At 44.6% G+C, this 21381-nt stretch overlaps 1 protein-coding gene across 6 annotated transcripts in view; it reads right to left on the reverse strand.

The window, feature by feature from the left end:
- Nucleotides 1-21381, reverse strand: part of TSPAN18 (tetraspanin 18) — a 128270-nt gene that overhangs the window by 51524 nt on the left and 55365 nt on the right. For 5 of the 6 annotated variants that reach the window (XM_063332139.1, XM_063332137.1, XM_063332134.1 and 2 more), the window contains one exon: nucleotides 13110-13240. The gene's annotated coding sequence lies outside the window, so the exon portion shown is untranslated. Of the gene's footprint in view, nucleotides 1-10958; nucleotides 10984-13109; nucleotides 13241-21381 lie in introns of those variants that run through there. The other variant, XM_063332138.1, reaches the window with a different exon arrangement.

The following is a 21381-nucleotide window of genomic DNA, read 5'->3' on the forward strand; positions in this document are numbered from 1 at the left end:
AAGGAGAGAGGAGAAAGTTCTTGCAGTGCAGTCGGCATTGTCCTGTCTGAACACAGGAATAACGCATCACTTGGCCAATCGCTGTCACCAAGCAGTGATGTGTATGAAGCGCAAAGAGCATTTTCATGTTTAAGAGGAAATACTTTATTTTAAATATTCAACAGTCACTGTTGTCTTCGTATTGTTCTCCCAGGGTCTCAGCCAGAGGTAAGGCAGCTCACAGGCTCTGATGCCATGTTGCCAGGACGGCTGCTTGTCAGCCGTTGTAGTGTGCGCAACAGCAGGAGGCTCAGAACAAGCACGTGAAATAAAATGCTTATTCAGGAGACAGCACAATGGCTGGTTTTCTAAGTGGCATGAAGCGCTTCACCCTGCGGGAGCCCCCAGATCTCTGCACTGAGCAGCTGGGTTGCACTTTTCTCCTATCAATAGTAACGATAAATAATAATAATGATAGCAAAGTAAGAGAAAACCCTGATCTTACAAGCTACATCAGGTAGACTTAATGCTCCTTCCTCCAAGTGTACAGGGCTTATCTCCCCCCACTCTCCCCCTGCAGCCCCCTGCTTTCACAGGGCTGGATGGGGGGCTGAGATGCAGAACTGCCCTGTATCCAGGCAACGGGCATCGCTGAGGCTCTGCAATGCACAGGAGGACCAGCTGGGGCAGGTACACCCACAGACTTCACAGAATGCAGGAGAGAAGGAGCTTTTCCAATTTTAAAGAATAAAAGCAGAGAGCAAAGCAAGATCTCTAACTACCTTCTGACAGCGAGAGCACGTTTCGAGGTCTCCCTGGGGCTGCCTGCTTTCCCAGCACCGCTTGCTGGGAAGGTGACAGGGACAGTTCACAAACTTACTGTGACTTTTTCTTTTATTTCTCAGTGCTGCGTATGATCTCACCTAGGTCCGCCTCCTCCTACTAGAGGAAGTTTCCAAATTTACTAGCCACATATAGGTAGCAGTCTCAATTCCTGGAGCTGTGTTTTGCTCAGGCAAAACCTACCAATGTCATGATTAATGGACATGCACGCATATCACCAGACTTCAAAGATGGTCTGTGGAGAGAAAAGGTCAGCTGAGAACAAACGATCCATCAATCCTTACATTCACAAAGGGGAAAAATTCTTCATGGGTGAGGGGATAAACCAGGGAGATGAGTGGGAGTACTACCACTAACTTCAGTGACATCCAGATTTCATCCATGGCGGACAGATTTACTCATGACGCCCTGTTCCACTCTCCTCCCCTGTACAGCTGACGTTGACAGAGATTGAGATGGTCTTACTTTGGCAGAGGTACAGTATTTGAGAAAAGAACAAGGAACACCATGAAGCAAGAAAGTTATGGACAAGAGCTAAAAACCACAAAAATCTGGTCCCTGGGCATCTTCAATTCACAGATGATCTGCAGCCCACTGGCATTCAAAACACAATTTGCAGAGGATGAAGTTATTTGCCAGAGAACTGGAAGTATACTCATAGAGCTGTAGTGTTCAGCTGCCTCCCAAACAATTGCTGGAGCTGCCATATGGACATTATGTAATTGCAGCTATACAGGGAAGAACAATCATGAATAGAAGAAATAAATGTATAACAAATTGCTGCATTAAGATGCTCTGATTCAAACCAGACTTAATTCAAAGAAACCCTGCGTCTAGTACAAAAAAGAGGTCACAGTGGCCCCTTCTCACCTTGCTTGATGCTGTGTCAGCATTTGAGGATCTTAGTGACACAGCGTTGTGCAGCAAACACAACAGATAGTCTAAGTATCCTCATTGTCACAGTACTGAAATACTATCCAGTCGGGATTTTTGCTTTCCTTCACCATGACTAGAAACGTTAAACAAACACTACCTAGGGGTGCATGTAACGCTAAAATCAGGAGCACTCTTTGGAGCTTGGGAATTCTCATGGCTCTTGCTGTAATCTCAGCTCCCTGCCCACGCCTTCCCTCCTCTCTTAACAATTTATACAGCCTCACTGCCTCAGCAAATAGCTTCTTTTCCCTCTAGTAGCTATTATTGTAGGAGACAGCATAGTATAAAGTTACTCATTAAGAGAGGTAGAGAACTACCTCCCTGGAAAATAGCATCACCTCCAGCTGAACTCTGGGGAAATATAAGTACAGTCCTTCTTTGATCCTTTGGAAGCAGGACATGGAACATCAGAAGGGACTGGCCAAAGTGCATGTTATACAGGTGTCCTCAAGGTGATTAATTCATCATATGCAATTCCCACTACTGCTGTGAAGGGCAGCTCTAGTGCCAGAAGGCCAGATCCTTTGCAACACAGAGCGTCTCTTCGCCAGCCACCTACACCAATTTTACAACAATTTGCTTAAGTCAGAAGTGTAAACTGAGACCTGGGTACCAGGTTCTTCTGGATTTCAATCCCAGTTCACCCACTGATTCACTGAGAGGGAAGGCAAAGCTCTCCTTTTATTTCACATCAAACCAGCTTTCGCCTCAAAATTCTTACACACATAAAGACCGTCTTGAATCACATAAATCTTCTTTACAGCCTTTCCCCTCCCCAACACGCCCTTTTTGCAAAAAGCCCTTTGCAATATTGCCTCAGCAAAAGCAAGACGACAACAAGCAGCTGACTGTGGCTGAGCTGAGTTGCATCAAAGAATCTGGAAGCAGAGGAAAGAGGAAAGAGAGGAGAAAGATGGGGAAAGGGGCAGGTCAGGGATATGGCACCCCTGCAAAGCTGAAGCACGGAGGTCCTTTCTGAGATAAGGAGTGCTCCAGATCAGAGGTGACAGCAAAGATCCAAGGGGACAACCTAATGTTGATCTATGAAACCACCGAGACATTCAGACAACACTTCATCACAGCCCTACCACCACTGGCTTCTTCAGGACCTACAACATTAAACACCCATTGAAGTGCTTTAGAGAAAACAGGCCAGATGGCTTAGCCCATTGCAAGACCAAACTCCTCTGCCTGGTGCTACCCTGTACAAATCGATTCCTCCTTCAGAAACTAAAAACAAAATGAGCAGCACTGAAAGACACGACAGAGCAACCCCGATGGAGAGGAAACCCAGAGCGATGCTGATTGATTATTCACAGAATGCCTTTCCCAGGAGCTTTAATGAAGTACGTGCCTGGGACAGCAGCCCCGAGCAGCGCATGGAAACATTTGAAAAGCTCGCTGAGCTCCCCCCTGCACCCACAGACCTCCCTGCCTGAGCAGCATATTTAAAACAGTTCTGCAAAGCGCTACAGCCTGGGTCCCTACTAAAAACAACATTCCCTTCCAGCATCTCTTCCCCTTTAAATCAAGCTCAAACCCCGAATCCGGGGGCACCTCCAGTATGTGTATAATGGTATCCGTCCAACATTCCTCAGTAATAGCATCACTTGGGATGGGGAGGAGAGAGCTGCTCATTGGGGAAGGCATTGTATGAGGGATGCAGGCAAGAGAGGCAAAATATAAACAACATCCTTTGGAGGTTTCAAACAGAGCCTACTGCTGGTGCTGAGGGCAGTCACTTTAATCCTCAGCTGCAAGTCACGGGGACACAAGAAGAGGGAATTAGCAAAGAAAACACTTAATGATAACTATGAGCACTCATGCTTTACTCCCTCATTGCAGCTCAGAGTATTTAGTAACTCGGAGGAGGACAGGAAGACAGGAACGAGAAAAGCTCTCGTGAACAGACTACCTGCAACTACGAGCGACAAAAGCAACTCACCAGCAGAAGCAAAAGCAACGCCCTAATGGTCATTCCCCGGCCAGACCAACCCCAAAGGCTTCCAGCAATGGAGCACAGATTTCATATTAGCAAAAACTAAGAAAAATTACTCTGTGTCAATATCATCAGAAAGAACATTGCAAGGTTTTGGTGTTCGGGTGACAAAAACAAAATAAAAAGAGAGGGGAAGAATTGCTTCGGTTTGAACCGGAAGATTTTTCTTCTGAAACAAAACAATACAAAGGTACTTCTTCACATCAACTCCTCAGAGTGTTGTTCAATCTAAGACGAAACTTTATTTTTTTACATTTCCTACGTCAAAAAACATAACATAACCCAGCACACACCCCTAAAACACCACACCAAACAAACAAAAACCTCTTTATGTAAAAAGTTTGGATCAGATTTTAGTAGGAAAATGTGGTTTTCATTTTTAAATGTTGAAAGAATCAGCTTTGGCATTTCTAAAACAAAAATATGTTGCATTAAAAAATCTGGAAGTAAAGCTTTTGATATTTACAAATATATATGTAACCCTATTGTTGACTGAAACTATTTGCTTAATTTCAACTTGATTTTATGAAGATGTATGGTCTCTGTGAAGATTTTGGAAAAAAGTTTTGTGTAATTTCTGTCTTTCATAAAAATTATCTAGTACAGAGGTGTGATTCACAGACTTGATACACATAGCTGATTTTCTATTCACAGGAGAAGAAACATCAGATCACTACAGTTTTTGTCAATTAGCATTATTCTTGATAGGAAAACCACATAGCAAAAGACCAAGATCTCAAGCAGCTAAAGCATCACTTTTAGATTTGTAGACCTAATACTCAGGACTACTGAGTAACCCCTAGAGATTTATATTGCTAGTCCTAAACATCTGGATTCAGATTTATGCTTACATCTAGCTAGTTTGCAATTTTCCAAATGAGTCATTTCCAACTACATCTTTAACAACAAAACAAAACAAACCAAAACCCAAAAACCCCAAAAAACCCATTTCATTACTCCTTTTTAAAAGGCACCATCATTTATCCCCTTTTCCTGAGATGAAGACTTGTTGAATGTACCCAACTTTATCTACCGTGTGGTCATACTAAGTCACTCGGAGAATCAGAGCTTTGCTGTACTAATCCTTCAGGTATTTCAAATGACCATAAATTGTATTCATGTAAGTAGTCCGAACGTACAGTCTTTATTTTGAACGCTGGCTTTTGGCAGAAGGAGACAGAATAGCAGGATGCCAGCTCCTGGTTCCAATCAGTTCAGTGAGAGTTTGGCCTTTAGTGCTGCTACCAGATAACATACAAAATTGGGAGGTTGAAAGGGAAATGGAAAAGCAGAGGCAGTTCTGGCAAGTGATTCTACTTTCCAGTAACGTGATCCATACATTAAGCCAACTCAACTAACAGGCCAATAACTTGCGATAAACTTACGGCTCCATTCTGAGAGACGAACAGTCAAGCATGGGAAAAAAAAGGACCAACTAATTCCTTTTCTTCTTGTTGACTGAACGCTTGTGGGAGAAATAAATTAAAATCGAGCATATTATTTTTAGCCTCCTTGAAATGTACTCTTTCTTGGATGTACTTTGTAGCCACGAAGGTTATAAATGATCCGGGTCAGTTTGAGGAGTCAGTGACAAATTCTGCCTCGACATACATGTCATCTGTATTACACTGGGTGTCCGTCTGTCTCTCTCTAGCATCAGCACGGGCTGCCCGGCCAGCAGGCGGGAATGCTCAAGCCTGATAACCACCCCTGCCGCAGAACATGGGGAAACCGGTGGGTCAGGTAGCCATAAACTCTAATATCCTGTCACCAACAGTCACCAGGGAAAGGAGCCAGAAACAGCTCGAGATGGCAATCACAGAAAGCCAGTTCCCAGGAACAGCTTCCTCCCTGCCCTCCTGGGCTCAGGGCTGGCTCCTGCCGTGCAGCAGCGAGGGGCTGCTGAAGCTTTAAAATTTCAAGCCACCTGAAAACTAGCACCTGGTGAGTGTTGGGGGATTTGCAAATAAACCTTCCACAAATGACTAAAAAAAGGAAGTTTATGTTGCTTAAACATACTTCTTCGGAATTTATTTATTTTTGCACATGCTGCTGCGGGGGTGGGGGGGTGGTCCACTCATACATGTGTCGTGCTCCGCTTTTTTAGAAAAGTAGCAGCTGCAGACAGTCCCCTGTTGAGCTCAAGACCTCCAATACGCTGGGCACGGAAGCTAAAATACAGGCAGAGCACTGCCATTACATCCCCCCCATGTCATCCGGCCATAAAATGCCCCCATGTCACTTCTGCCTTACAGTTCCTGCCACACACCATCGAGGAGGGCAGCTCTGGATGTCCAGCACAAGCATGTCCAAGGCTGTTCAGTCCCTAGTTTCTTATCTGCCAGTACTGTCAACAAATGTAACGTCTGCCAAGGATGCAGCTCCCATCCATTAGAAGCTAAACGGAGAATGAGTTCTTTTACAAAGGACAAATCAGCCATTAGATTCTCATTATCTTTACCGTGCACAAGCCTGTCCAGCAGCTGACCTCTGTGTAGGCTCCTCTCGCAAAAGAGCTCTCAAGATTTTCCACTAAATAGACACAGCAACGCAAGCAAGAAACCTCAGCTTTAAAACAGGTCAGGGCATTCAAGAGTAATAATAACCTTTTTCATATTCCACAAGCTTAAAAATCAACTGCTTTTCAATTATTTTTTTTTTATGTTAGATGCATGGACATTTTTGATGGGCAGTTTTTCATGTGAGGAGAGGGAATTTCTGGATTACCTCTTTTCTTTTTTAATTCCCTTCCCCGTTCCTGCTTTGCCACAGAAAGAAGGAGCAAGAGGGGAAAAAAAACCCGAAGATAAACACTCCAGAATGAAAACTTTTTCATCCTCAGGTTTCTCTGAAAAGGAATGCAAAGCTTCACGAAGCCAGTTTCTACACAAAATAAAATACTTCTGTCACCTTTTTCTACAAAAGAAAACTTACCAGCCGTATTATCATCCTTATACGGATCGGGGAAAAAAGGCAGACAGGAATCAAGCTACTTCCCACTGTCAGAATGCAGGCTAGGCAGACAGATAGATAGTAATTGAATGCAAAACTCTCCAAACCCACTTCACTACTTATAGGGTAATACTATCCTTATTACCGATTTTAATAGTTATCACCTTTCACTGATCCCAGCTCTCATTCATAAGCCCAAGAAAAAAAGCTGCAAATACACACCCATATACCCTTCTTACATATCTGCTTCCTGAGAAATCTCTACAGCAGCTCTTAAACCAAGTCCCCAGCTTCACTCAATATTTTCAAAATTGACAAATCAATTGCAAATGTACTTCTGTAGGTCTCAAAAATAAGAGATGCAAAGCCTTCACTGCTGTTCTGAGTGACACCGTACCTCAGCCGCTCCACCCAGGACTCGGCACGGCGATGAAAGGCAGCTTTGCTTTCCTGCCCTGTCACATTGGGTAAACCCCATTTTTCCCTTGACAAAGCACTTCACCCGTGATATAGTCAGGCAAAAAAAAGCTTTAAATTACCACTGTAGCATTAGAACTAAGTGACAGGAACTGATAGAGATTTATTTCTAACGACAATTTATTTCCTCCTCCTTCATTATCATTTACATGTCACACAAGCTTCCGATTCCATAGGAAAACAGGCACAGCCAAACCCAGTCCCCGCATGCACCACGGTTAACATCAGAAACACCAGCTCCAAGTCTCTGAGGCAATACCTCTCAGAAGGTCCATCCACGTCCGGCAGAGTCAGCTGTCGCGACATTTGAGCCCTGTGGCTATTTGTGTCACCTCTAGACCCGAAGAGACAGAAGCAGCAAATGCGTGCCACATTTTCAGCAGCCACTTACAGCCTGATTAATTACCTTAGAGCACCTTCAGCAGCAGAAATTAAGAGCTGAAACCTCCTGCTACCCTAGCAGAGATCCCAAGGGGTGCACCTCAGCGCCAGGAGGCTGCTGGCCACTGCTGCTCAGGCTTGGAGTGAGACTGAAATGCTGCTGGCCACGCGTGCCCTGCCTGCCCTCTGGATGCATCGCCGACCTGACACTCACCCTTTACGCTCGTCTTTCACTTATAAGTGTGCGTACAACAAACATATCATCGTTTGCCGTGACAGTTATTAGGACAGTTACAAATGCGAGCAGAATGTAACCAAAACAGGAGGCCTGGGAGTTCGCAGAGAGCTCGAAACAATAGCTGTTGGGTGAGGAGCATCCCATTTATCTGTACAATGTTAACTCAGACGTCCAACGACAGCCATGTCCATGTCAAAAGTCATTAGCTGCTTCACCGGTTATTTGAGAACCAAGCACACGGGGCTTTGCATCGTTCCACACCACTCGCTGTGAGTGATATCTCCTCTTGATACCACAGTGGACAGCATTTGGGAGACACCAAATTACCTTTTGTGAAGAAAAAGCTACGTGAGGACGTTCCGCTGCCATACGACTGCAAACTCAAGCATCTTAGTAAAGTCCAGGAAGCTTCCACAATTGTATCTCTAGTATAAGTACAATTTATCATATGAGAAGATTCTCTCGGAGGCTCATTTTGCAGAGACGTGAGAGTAGCACAGTTTCTCCAAACAATTTAACTCAGAGTCTAAAGAAAAATTAAAGAAAATTATAACTTCCTTAATATGATATGTGCTTCCTTTGGTCAATGCGGCCTCCATTTCCAGGCTTTCATAAAAAACATCGAACCTTTAAGACGTCCTCACTCCGTTTTCACGAAATTTCAATTTCATTAAAAGTTGTCCAATTGTTCAACTTTTGAAAAGAAAAAATTGTATATTGCCAATGCATACACAGATAATAATAATAAAACAAACAATTTTCTGCAAAAAAAGTGTTTATAGAAAGTATTTTCCTTTCTTCCACTTCTGTAATCACACCTCAGTGCAACACAGATTGGGTATTATGACGTGATCATGGCAAATGAACCCCAAGATTTGTTGCTGCTATTTCTAAGGGGGAGTGGTTTGTTTGTCTGCTTTTATTTTTAAGAAGCCTGCAACATTATCCGTTGCTGAACAGATTTTTACAGGGAGAATCAACAGCGCATCACAGGGAGTCAGAAGTGATGGCAACCACAGAGAGCACCGCTAAGGCCTGTATCCCAATGGCTGACACAAGAGGATACGAGAGGAAGAGTGCCCAACTCTCGTGTGCACATGCACAAGCACGCACTCGCTCCTCTCCAAGAGCTGGCTGTGTTCCCAGCTCCCAGCCCTCTGCTTTTCCCTCTCTAGACTCTGCCTCGGCTTTCTGAAGTCAGGGGATTCAGCCTTATTTATGCTCCTGTTGCTCCAGCTGTTCCTCTGCACAAGTCCCTAAGTGGATTTGTTTGGAGTTCGGACTGATTTCCGAAACGCGGGCAGTTGATGTTCATCAACAAGTGATGGTTGCACCAGGAAACAAAAAACAAACCTCAGGGGTGTCTTCAGTCCTTTTCCTGAGCTGGCGCATGGTTTGACCCACCCCTGCTGCCTGCAGAAGCACCTCAGCCTCTAAAATGCTGCTGTACACACTCTTGCTTCCTGCAGGCTCAACTGCTTCACCTGCCTTTGGGGATAATTGAGCTATGGCCGTCCCCAGCAGTGGACTTGGCCATCGAGCAGCGCAGGGGAAGCTGGTGGCCCAAACCAGTGCTCAGCACTCACTCCGCACATCGTAGAATCATAGAATCATAGAATCTTCATGGTTGGAAAGGACCTTTGAGATCATCGAGTCCAACCATACACACACACACAAAAAAAAAAAAAAAAAAAAAAAAAACAAAAAAACCAACCCAAAACCCAACAACCTACAATCTCTGCCCTTCAGAGCATGCCCTGAAATGCCACATCTAGACGTTTCTTAAACACCTCTAGGGATGGTGACTCAGCCACCTCCCTGGGCAGGCTGTTCCAGTGCCTGACCACTCTTTCAGTAAAGTCATTCTTCCTAATATCTAATCTAAACCTCCCCTGCTGCAACTTCAGACCATTTCCTCTGGTCCTGTCATTATTCACCTGAGAGAAGAGGCCAACACCCACCTCTCTACAACCTCCTTTCAGGTAGTTGTACAGGGCAATGGGGTCTCCCTCCCCTCAGCCTCCTCTTCTCCAAGCTAAACATGCCCAGATCCCTCAGCCTCTCCTCATATCAGCAGGAACGAAGAAAGCACAAGCTGGGAGCAGGAGGGTCAGGTGTTCGCAACCCCGTGTCCTCATTTCACACAGCGCAACGAGGATTAGTGCCATTTCATAAACCGCGTTTTCAGGCAATGGGGAGGAAAGGAAGCCCCAGTTCAGCAGCGCTGTTTTTGTCCCAGCTTTCGATGACAAGTTGTAAAATTCTGGTGGAAAGAGATTTTCACCTCTTAAATTTTCAAGCACTGAAAGAGGGACAATTTGGTAGGGAACACCCTGGGAGCAAAAGGCAGGATCCCCCTGTAAGAGTCCAGGCGTGTTTGCATCAGGACTGGAAACAGGCAGTGAATAAATGGTACATTGTGAATGAAGAGGGACACAGAGGGGCACTCTGTGCCTCTGTCCCACTGCCTGAGCATCCTCTTAAGCAAGAAAAAAACAAAAGGCGAGGAGGAGTATTACCGAGTTCAAGACGCAGGAAAATGCACAGCAACATCCTCTGCTCCCGCCATAGTAACTGAAGCTCATTTGCTATTGCTGCTGTGTCTAATTGCGAGAACAGAGCCAAAGCGAAACCTTTTGCAGAGACCAAGACTGAACACGTGCATACCGTAGCCTACCACTTTCCTTTTGCCCCGAGCTTCCACAAAAGCAGAACAACTTTCAGCAATAAATAAATAAATAAATAAATAAATTTTTAAAAAGGCAACTGTAAAAAATCAATTTTTAGAAAGAATGTAGCATGATGCCATTTTCCTTATATGGCAACTGGTATCCCGTGTGGAGTCTCAAACAATAGCCAGCCTGGCAGGGGGTGGAGTAAGAAGACGACTTGGGGGAAAAAAATTATATATATATATTCCCCGCTGGCCCTCACCCTCCATTTCCTCTTGGATTTCTTTGTGACTGCACTGAAAGGGGTCAATAGCTCCCAGCTTGAGAAATTCAGCTTTTGAAAGGACTATCACCAGCATCTGTATTTAAAGCATGCCTTTTACTTCACAGCCCCCCCCAGCTAATGCAGAGCTTTTAAAAAGCAAGCAGCAAGATAAACTTTCAGGGAATGAACAAGGGAAGAGTGGAGGAGAAACGGTACCTTTCTGCGCCTTGGGTTTACTGACACTTTTCACTGGAATAAAAGCTTGACTGGCAAAGCGGGGACAGGGAACATACGCTGCAGATGATCTAAAGCGCTATGGATCATTACACCTTGCTGCAGTCACCACCTCCCCATCCTTTAAAGTATGCTACAAAACCACATGGAGCAGCCAAGCACCAAGCTGGAAAAGAATTTCAACTGATTAAAAACAATGGGCAAATTAGCACTGGACTCAACGAACACATCAGAGCTTTGCAACTCAATCTCTAGCGTTTAAGAAATTCTGAAGTGACAAACACAGGCAATCTAGTCAAATTTTAACATCTTTATTGACTTACCTTGATAATGAAACACTGGATCAGTGGCTAAGTTTATATTTAGGTTTTCTATTTGAGGAAATACTCCAGAAAAGCTATGGCACGTTAGAGCCAGGGATTTATTGGGAAGGAGGAGGAACAGGATTGCAACCTTCTCCCTTAGTGCCAGTGGATGTAGCCCACGGCATGGACGCTGGTATGTGCACCCCTGGCCCTGCTTCATGTTGCAGCCTCATTCAAACATCCAATAGCAATTATATTGCAGTCACTTTCTGTATTAGGATGAGTTTTTTAATTTGCTTTGGAAGTGGATGAATCCAAGCGTCCGCACAAAAAGTTTGTACAGATCAACTGTTGCTGTAGTCTCCACGTGTAAACAGGTCTAAAACCCATCCACGTGCTTTAGAAACTGAGCAACGGTTCTCTCTACTAAAAACTTCTCCAAGTTTGAGGAGCGAACCGGCTGAAGCATCACAGAAGGAAGGTCCACTTTGTGTTAAGTGGAGACAGACTAGATCAGAAGATCTGTGACTTTCCATCTCCAATTTATTTGACTTTATATTCATCTGGTTATTTGACCAGAGCCTTTGTAAACATCAGCAGAAGTCCACAATATTAATCTAAGACAGGCCTGAAATTCACAGATGGAAAGGTGCAGCCGTACCTCCAGCAGCACCACACACAGCAAAAAGCTATTTCATACAGTTCCTACCAACTTGTCCGAGAGAGAAATCAAAAATGAGGTCAGAGAATGCTCCAGAAACAGAGAAGTAAATTGCCTCAGAGAGCCTCTAGCACAAGCAGCATATGACTTTGCATTTCACTTTCGTTTCCAATCATACCGTCTTTCTCACAGCCATTCAAATACATTAGTCTGTGCCTTATCAGATCCTGAGTTACCATTGCAGAAAAGCTCCTGCGAGTCTGAGAACTCTGTAGTTCAGAGATGTTTGTAGGGCTGTAATGAGTACTGACAGATAAGCCACGCTCATGCATACATGCTTGCAACTGATGTCTGGTTTAACACAATACAGCCCTAAGCCTTCATAATACAGCATAGAAAACAGAATCCTTCCATCGCCTACTACTAATTGCATCTGCAGTGGTCAGGGATTGAAAGAGAAGTAAGCAGATTAATTCTATTAGACTGTGGAATAGTATCCCAAGGGGACAAGGGAAAATCCCATCATTTAAAACAGGACTGGTAGACGCTGCTGGGAATGATGTTACATACTAGTAGGGGATTAAGGGTTTGGACTAAAGGGCCTCATCTTTTCTAGATCTGGTTTCCATGAGTCATTACGATTAGAGCTGCAGGGCTCTTCTGTTTGGTTCTCCTCCCCCCCCCCCCACTTTTGGATGACCTGAAATATCTTACCCAGTTGAAAATGAAATGATTTAATTAATTTCTTGCTTAGCCCTTCTGCACCCCCTACACTTCTTTCTTCCTTTTCTTAAAAAGCTTTCTGCTTAAATAAAGGTAATTTTCAATATAAAATTATTTTAGACCAAGAAGACAAAGTATTGCTCTATTAATACCTTATATGTAACATTTTTTTCTTTTTTCAGCATATTCCTCCCACACTTTTAGCCTATATTTATCTCAACTACACGAGCAGTCTTGGTCCTCTGAAAGTACATTTTTGCCGAAAAACATTCCCCGTGCTTTATAAACACAATGTAAGGATTCACCCCTGGAGATATGGCAGGCAGAGGTGACAAAGCCCCTCTTGAGCCAAATGAATGGAAAAAATCCTCTGCCGAGTCCGCTGCAGCAAGGCCAGAGCCAGCAGCAGCAGAGCCTCAGCATGAGGAGGGCTGTCTGCCTTACCTGCGTGCTGCTTTGAAGGGACAGGCCTTCAGGGAAATACTTGTTCTCCTCAAAAAGTCGGGTGGTACTCAACATGCGTCAGTCAGGGTCCTTGCTTCAGGTCCCTAGCACCGTGATCCAGGCTGGTCAACCTGTCAGAAACAGCAATGACAAATAGGTAAGGCACACACCTCCATACGGGGCCTGAGGAGAAGTCTGTGACCTTGTTTTACTCACTTCTTCCCACTTAGGTAAAGATGAACTCTTTCTTGCGCATGTGAAGGAAGTGAGGGGAAGCATCTGGCAGAGACCCTGAAGTCTCTGGCAAGGTCTGGACTAAAGGCAAAATTTCCTCCTTACTTTCCAGACCATTTAGACTGGCCAGAAAAGGGCTTTGACCAGAAAGCAGAAGGAGGAACAGAACTATTTCTAGAAGAATATGAGAGGAGCAACAGAGTTGCTCTGCATCGTCCCCTCCTGCTCCCCTGTGCAGCAGGGAAGAGTCACCAGGGAAACAGGAGAGGACAGGAACGCCAGGAAGACATGCTGTGAGTCCCCCGAAGGCAAGTCCCAGAACAGTGCGTGGAAACAAAGGTAGTTAAACATTTAAGACATACACGCCTTCCTGTATTGTATGCAACAACGTGCACACACATCTTCACTTACTGGATAGGTGTTAGAGTACCACTGTATGCTGAATGGAAGGAGCCAGAAAAGACTGAGGATGGAAAAGAGGGCAAGGTGATGGAGCCAAGAGGCAGATAAGGGTGGGATGAAGATACCAACAGAGACCCAGAAGGAGAAGGGTTCAGTGGGAGATGCTCAGTTGGTGAAAGCAATAAGCAAGCAAAAGAAGGTAAATCAGAGCCTGGAGAAAGGCAGGAAAGACCAGTGGGAAAGGAGGAGGGATCATGCCAGTTCTTGTCAGCAGAAGTCAGCCAGACCTGGGGCAGAGAGGTGGAGCCAGCACTTAACAGAGCAATTGCTCTGTAAGGGCTTCTCTCTGGAGAACAGCACCGAGTCTGCATCTCGTTCTTCCTGACAGCTCCCATTCAGATATGAAGCTGGCGCCACACAAATCCATTTCATAGTATTACTTCTCTCCTTCCAAGCCTACCTTGCTGCTTTGCTCTCTTTTGAAACCAAAACCCTCCGTCCTGTCCCAGCCCCTCCAGCATCCCAAAGCCAACTGTCCACCTGCGGCATCAGGGAGCATCAGTGCCCTCCCTACAGAACAGCACTTAGTAACTCTTCCAGGGTCAAGGTGAAAAGCTGGGAGAGAAGGTCCTTTCATAGCAAGTCCACCCAGCAGTAAGACACTGAAACGGGGCTACAGCCGGACATCTCAAGGTCCCCTTCTCTGTCATGCTCTCTGGAGAAGACAGCCATGCTGAGCTAAACTAGCATTTATTTGTCAGTCCAGTAGATTACAAAGCCACTAATAAGCCAGCTAGGAAGTGCTAATGTCACACCAGACCACATGAAAGGAAATTCCTGCCGTGCACGCGACTATCAGCCCTCTGTCAGCACCCCCTGCTCCCCTCCACAGAAGTGCTATTTCACATTTCCCCAGGACAAGGGAGAGGGGCTCAGTGGGACACAGGAGCACTGCACACTGTGTCCAGCCTGAGACACCCTGCCGAGGAGCACTCTGCACCCTGGTCATTCATCTTATGGGCACTAGAGGAGCAGCACAGTCTAGTGAGCAGGGCAGCGGTCCACCAAACAGGTGCTCAGGCAGATGTTCTCCTTGCCCCTGTCTCTAGTGGACTTGCACACTTTCAGCTCAGCTTGGTTCTCCTGCAGGTGTTTGTTTACAAGCCTCTTCCCTGCTCTGTACAACCTGGCATTTCAAATACACGCATACCAAGCATGGCCTAGCTTCTTTAAAGGGGAAGGGCAAGGATTTGAGAGGTGCAGGTGCTTGCATGTGGAAAATGCATACGTCCATATACTTCTGCACAGGACAAAGTGTCTGCTGCCTAATAGAAACCTATCCTATTGGATGCAGTCCTAGTCCTTTCAGACATGCAGTATTGGACAGTAACTCCCCAGCCTTTGAAGACAGTGAGAAAAAAAAAAAAAAAGATTAATTTATTCAAGTCTGTAAAGTGCTCTGAAACCACAAGGTGGAAAGTGTCACAGGCAGGTGTACTGAGAGTCATCAAAAATTTGATTCAATGGCATTTTGAGTACCAATTTTCCCTTTCCATTAGGGAAGAACAGTGCTGTCCATGTAGGCAAAACCCATTCATTCCCTATTACTATTCCAGCTGATGCACCGCTGTGATCGGAAGCAGAGCGCTCTAATATATTTAGGGTCACTAATATTGTATTTTGTCTTCTGTGCATACTTGCTCAGATGAGAGATTTCAATCATCTCTATTCAAGGAACATTAAGAAACAGAAGATATCTCTGGTCATCTAAATCCTCCTCTCCAGTCGAGGATCATGCCTCTCCCCTCCCCCCTGCTTTGTTTATATCTAATCCAATTCAGAGTGTCTCGAGCAGTGGGAATATTCCCCTTTCTTTCAACAGAGCTCAGAGAAGTGTGACAGAAAGCTATCTTCAAGACTTGTTGCCTGCATAAACAATCTGTGTTTTTTTTTTAAAATTGTGATTCCTTTATATCTGGCTAGACCAAAAGCAGTAGCATGTGTGAAACATGAATAAGGACAATAAAAACCAGGCACCTTTTTTGAGGCTGATGGAGAGGGACAGCAGCACCACAGGATTCAACAATCCTTTAGCCCTGTAGGTGAATTTTCAAAAGAGGAGTAGAGCCAGTAGACGATGGGTCATCTGAGCTCAATGCATTTTTAATATGAAAACAAAAATAAACACAGGCGTAACATGGGATTTCTCCTGATAGTTGCCCTGGTCTCACATTTTCTCTAATCACTGCTGGCTGCTATCAGAGACAAGACCCTGGATTAGACAAGATCTGACCCAGCCTAGCAGCTCATCTGACCCAGCCCCTTCCACAACACTGCACTAAGAGACACCCTTGGGGCTTTAGACTCTGTGGCTCCTGAGTTCGGTTCGATTTAAGGGGTACAAGAAACTCTGCTGGAATTGAGCTTTTTTTTTTAATTTTTACTTTGAATCCAACCCTCATCGCAGCTTCCTCCCCACTTCAGTGTTTGTTTGCTTTGGGGCCCCGATGCTGATATACTTTTTTTTTTTCCTCCTTGTATACTTCTACAATCATACACATGCTTGTATAAAGCCATTTAATCAAGCATAAGGAACAAGAGTTTGCACTATATACTGACACAGAGATCAGGAGGAACACAAAGCTTTCCCATTTAACAATTTATACATCACAAGTAACACCAAAACAGATGTAAAACAAGCCAATTCCTCATTATATTTTACACTTACCACAACACAAATCTTTGCGCATTAAATACAACTGAAAGGGAGCTGTGGAGTTGCCATTAGCTTGACAGATGCTGCGATGAGCTGCACCAGATAGGAATATCTCAGCCTGAAATAGTGCATGTTAAAAAGGCATCTGCTTATTGTTTGATATGTGTATTTATTTACATAGACAGCTTGCTGACACGCTGAAAGGTTGGGGAGGGTGGTGTAGGCTGGCATTTTTAACTCTCAGCAGGCATTCAGCATCCAGTTTGTTATCCTTTGGTCATGTCTCAAGCTTCCATTTTATTGCTGAGTGGTGGCAAGAGGGGGGAGCGGGGAAGGGGAGCAGGGTCCCCTCTGCCGTGTAGGCTTGGCTCCCCTCCAGGAGCTTGCCCTCAGCACACAAGGCAGCGCTTCCAAGTTCAGCCTCCACAGGCACGCTGCCCCTAGGGCTCACCCTCCAACTCCTGGGGCCTCTGTGCCTTTGATACAGACATGAGAAGAGTCCCTCAAAAGCAAGTCAAGCCCAGCTTCTTGTGCATAAAAAGAGATCTTCTTTAACAAGAAAGAAAATTAATTAAGTGGGTAAAATCCCACAGGTTGGAACAGCAGCTGAGGAATTATCTTTCTATCAGGTTGGTAATGAGGACTAAAAACCTCACACAGACATTAACAGCTTTATATGGGCTCATTGGCATTCCAGATCAGACGCGAGGCTTGGCATTCCCAGGAGCAGCAGATGCAGCTCCAGTTACAGACCAGACTCTGGGCAAACCACAGTTTGCCCTGCTGAAAACAGTATCGCCACGATGCCTGGAAGTGAAAGGTACAAACCTCTCTAGCAGAGTAACTTTTTCCCACAGAAATTATGCCCGGGGGACCGTAGGTCACAACATCCAATGCCCCGGGTTGATCTGACACACCTCCGAAACCTGTGTTTAGATATATAAGTGTGTATGTGTGCGAGAGAGAGAGACATTTATTCAGCATGCTGTGGGGAACGTGAACAGCCAGCACACATCTAGGTGTGCACACCAAATGACAAGATCAGACACTGACCAAATCCACCTCCTTTACCCTGTTGGTTTCCCCATCAGCACTGCCGGCTGCTTAACCGTTAACGCTCACGAGTACCACCCAATTCTAACAAAATCACGTAGATTATTTCCTATTCCCTGCAATGGAAAAACTACCCGATTTGGGGTCAATAACAAGAACGGCAAGCAGTGGTGCAGTCGTGGTAACCGCTGCGACAGGGGATTGCTACCAGGGAGAAGCCATGGAGCCTACTGAGCATCACACTGAGCTGTGCCAAGCTACTAAAAGCTACATTTCAGGAATGCACTAACTTCCCTGGCTTCTAAGGCAAAGGAATTTGCCCCCACCCACCCCCCCATCCCCTCCTCCCCTCCCCACCCCAAAAAAAAAAAAAAAAAAAGAAAGAAAGAAGTAAACTACTGGCCACTTTTCCAAAACCACACCTTTGGACATCTTCCTGCCTCTTTGTTACTATTTGTATCGCAAGAGTCCCATGAGGCCCCACAAAACCAAGCTTTTTACTGCGCACAGCATGAAAGAGCCCCCTGCTGAAAGAGCTTGCTGCCTAAACACACAAAAAGCAGGAAAAAAGGAAATACTAATACTTCCCTTGTTATAGATGGGAAGTAGAAACCCAGAGAGATACTGGTGGTAAAGATCAGACAGGAAGCCCGTGACGGAACTGGGAAGAGAACATCCTCCATCTCAAGCCTATTGCCTGTTCCTTTAGTATGGAGATCACTGTTCTTCCCTTTCTCATTCTCCTGTCTTTCCTTGAAAGTCGTTTCTTCTACAGCTTGTAAAGTTCATCCTCAAAATCATAGTCCACAACCTATTCATGTGCTTCTCATTTTCCAGGGGAGGAAGCTTAAGGATTCTGCTGTAAATGAGCACAAGGAATTCTCAGCTGGCACCCAAAAACTGCCCCAGAGAGGCCAATTTCCCCCCTTTAAAATGTACAGCAAATGCTGGTATGTGCCGTCTCGTATGGGTTTTTAATATACCCAATCGTGGGGCCTTCAGCTGACCAGCTCTGTTAGAACTATGCTAGTGCTGGTACTTCTGAAGCAGATGTTTCATATATTACCTGTGTGTTATCAATCAACACAGATGATATCCCCTACCAGATGAGACAATTATTTTGCAATTACATTGAAATGAAAGATACTTCTTGCAAAGGTTTCACTAATTACCCAGCCTTACCAAAGGCTAAGGATAATGGAGTATTTTCCCACCATCTCTGCCTCTCATTAATCCAAATGCCCTCCGTGCCCTACACCTATTGGAAAAAAACCCAACAATGGCACTTCCTGAGCAACAGGACTAAATTACCTACTCTGAGGAAGCAGGTTGCCTAACAGAAGTATTTGCATTATTAATAGCAATTTCCAATCATTTTACATCATCTTTTAACAAGAACCACCACTTCCTTAGTTTCTCTTGGGTTTGAAATATCTATAGTGCATAAACAACAAGGGTTAATCTAACTGTTTTTCAAGTTTTTCTTTCTGGTTTGACTCAGGAATGCTGCTTTCTGTCAGCTTGACCTGTTAATATAGGTTTGCTGTTGCTGCTCTCTCCTCTTCCCTCGAATAAAGGGCTGGCTGATCCCTGGGACACTGTGGCACAGCGCTTGGGTTTTCACATCCAAGCTGTCGCTATTAGCTCTGACGTTCTGGCTGGTTTGTACCAGGCTTTTCTAAGGCTCTCATCTGCCTCTCGTACCTCTTTCCTCAGATTCACCTCAGCAGACACATTGACACCTTTGGGCAGGATGTTCCCAGAATTACAGAAGCATCCAAGGGTGGAAAGGAAACCGACATTCAAGGCAGCACGCACAGTGTGTGCAGTGAGGGTGTATGTCTATTACTAGCAATTCAAGCATCTGCTGGTAGCCGGGTTACTTTGGAAAGGCTTTGATTCCTGCTTAAGGAATTTAGTGGCATTTGTTTGTTCCATGAGAGTGCCGTGGGCTTCCTCATGCAGTGTTAGATCCAAATACACTCTTACGCATTACAGAGTTTTATGTATAATACCTGCGTGTGGTATTCTGGTCCTTCAAAAGATTCCTCAGTGAAAAAGCTAATATGGGGTGGTGCATTTCATGGAGTCGTATAGCTCTTCAATTCTCTTTCGGAATGCATCATTAGTTCTGCATAGCTGATATCTCTGCTTTATCTTCTCCAGATCCCCTTTCTTTAAACAAACTCCAGATTCCTCCCACCCCCCCAAAAAATGCCTCTTAAGACCCGATTGTTTTTCTTGAAAGACACAAAAATTTTAAAGGGCTTAGCAGCAGTATTTCAAGAGGAAAAAGCACACAAAACCCAATAACGACATGGAAAAGGCCACAGAGAAAGCCACCGCCAGTTATGGAAAAGGATATGCAATGCTGTTCCATTATCCTCTTGAAATGAAGAGTAAAAGCTTGCAAAATTCCATTCCAGTGCCTGCAACTCTGCCTATATCCTCCCATAGTAACAAAGCTATTACATACCGTGCGTCTTGGCATTTTCATCATATTCCAAACATCTAGCGAATGGCTCAAAGGTTTTGGCCCTTCAGACTAATGAATCTTGTGATTGGCACATGAAATCAGATTGCAAAGTGCAACGAGAAAAGGAAGGTGATTTTCCAAGACCCGGAGGACACCACCCTCTCCCCTCGTACCCTTCTTTGTTTTCCCCACTGAGCAGGTCAGGTCTCCTCGCCCACCCTAACCTCTGTCACTCAGTGTCCCAACCTTCTGCTGTTCTTAACTGCTGCCTTCATAGAATTTGCAGTGTCTCTAGCGGTGCATTGGTGCAAATCAACCACAACAAAGACTTGATTTTTGCAAATTACCAAACTTAACCTCTGAATAAAGGCTACCGTAGAAGAGTACAGTGCGAATACAACTCCTGTCCACGTCAGTCAAATTAGGGCAGCTCTAAAGAGATCAGCAAGAAAACTTCATTGGAACATGCAAGCCAGCAAAAACACAAACCACACATGGAAGTACAGTTTAACTGGCTTAGTTGGAAATTATATTGCCATTATGCAGTAGGGCTGTTCATGGGAGGAAACTGCAGCAAATGAAGAGCTGAGCCCTACAGAAATAGATACTTGATTTTCAAGCATCAAGAATTAGATGCCAGAATGTAAATACTATTAACAACATAAATCTTAAAGGCCTCAAAAGGGTCTACTCTGTCTGCAAAACAGAAAGACACCTATTCATCACAGAAAGCCAGTAACTGGAAGGGATGAAGAACGTACAGAGTCAGCCAAGCAAACAGCAACAGAAGACAAGGAAGACCTCCAAGTTAGCACAAGGCAAAGGGATACATCCGTTCTTTTCTTCTTCTCCCAGGAAATAAAAATATAAAATTGTGATATTTTAAGAGCCAAGTTTTTCTTTTTACTTCTGATCACTCATCCTTCAAAAAAGAGCAAATCTAACAGACGTTTTTCTGGAATGCAATGGTCGAAACTTTTCAATGGTCCAAAAGAAAAATGACTACCATTAAATGTATTAGCAATTCCAGCACGTGGTAGAACTATAGAGATGAGGTAATTTTTTCCTTAGCTAAGCCTCAGTTGTACAAGCACCTTAAATCCATTTCATACTGCGTGGCATTCAGCAAAATTATAGTACATCAGAATGGACTGGCTAGGGAGAGGTGGCTATTTCTTGCTGGTATTTTCTCATGATGGTGCTTTTGAGGACTTATACCAGTTTTCACTACTAGGGCATGTCCCCTGTTTGTAAATATTTTTCCTCAGCTGCTTTTCCCCCTCTCCGGCCCCCTGGTTTCCTCTTCTGCTCTCTCCTTCAACAGCTTTAAACTAAAGCAGGGTAGCATAATGGAATTGGCAAGCATGGAGCTGGTCAGGCAGTTTAGTTCA

This window comes from Chroicocephalus ridibundus, chromosome 4, assembly GCF_963924245.1.
Source record: "Chroicocephalus ridibundus chromosome 4, bChrRid1.1, whole genome shotgun sequence".
NCBI classification, from domain to species: Eukaryota; Metazoa; Chordata; class Aves; order Charadriiformes; family Laridae; genus Chroicocephalus; species Chroicocephalus ridibundus.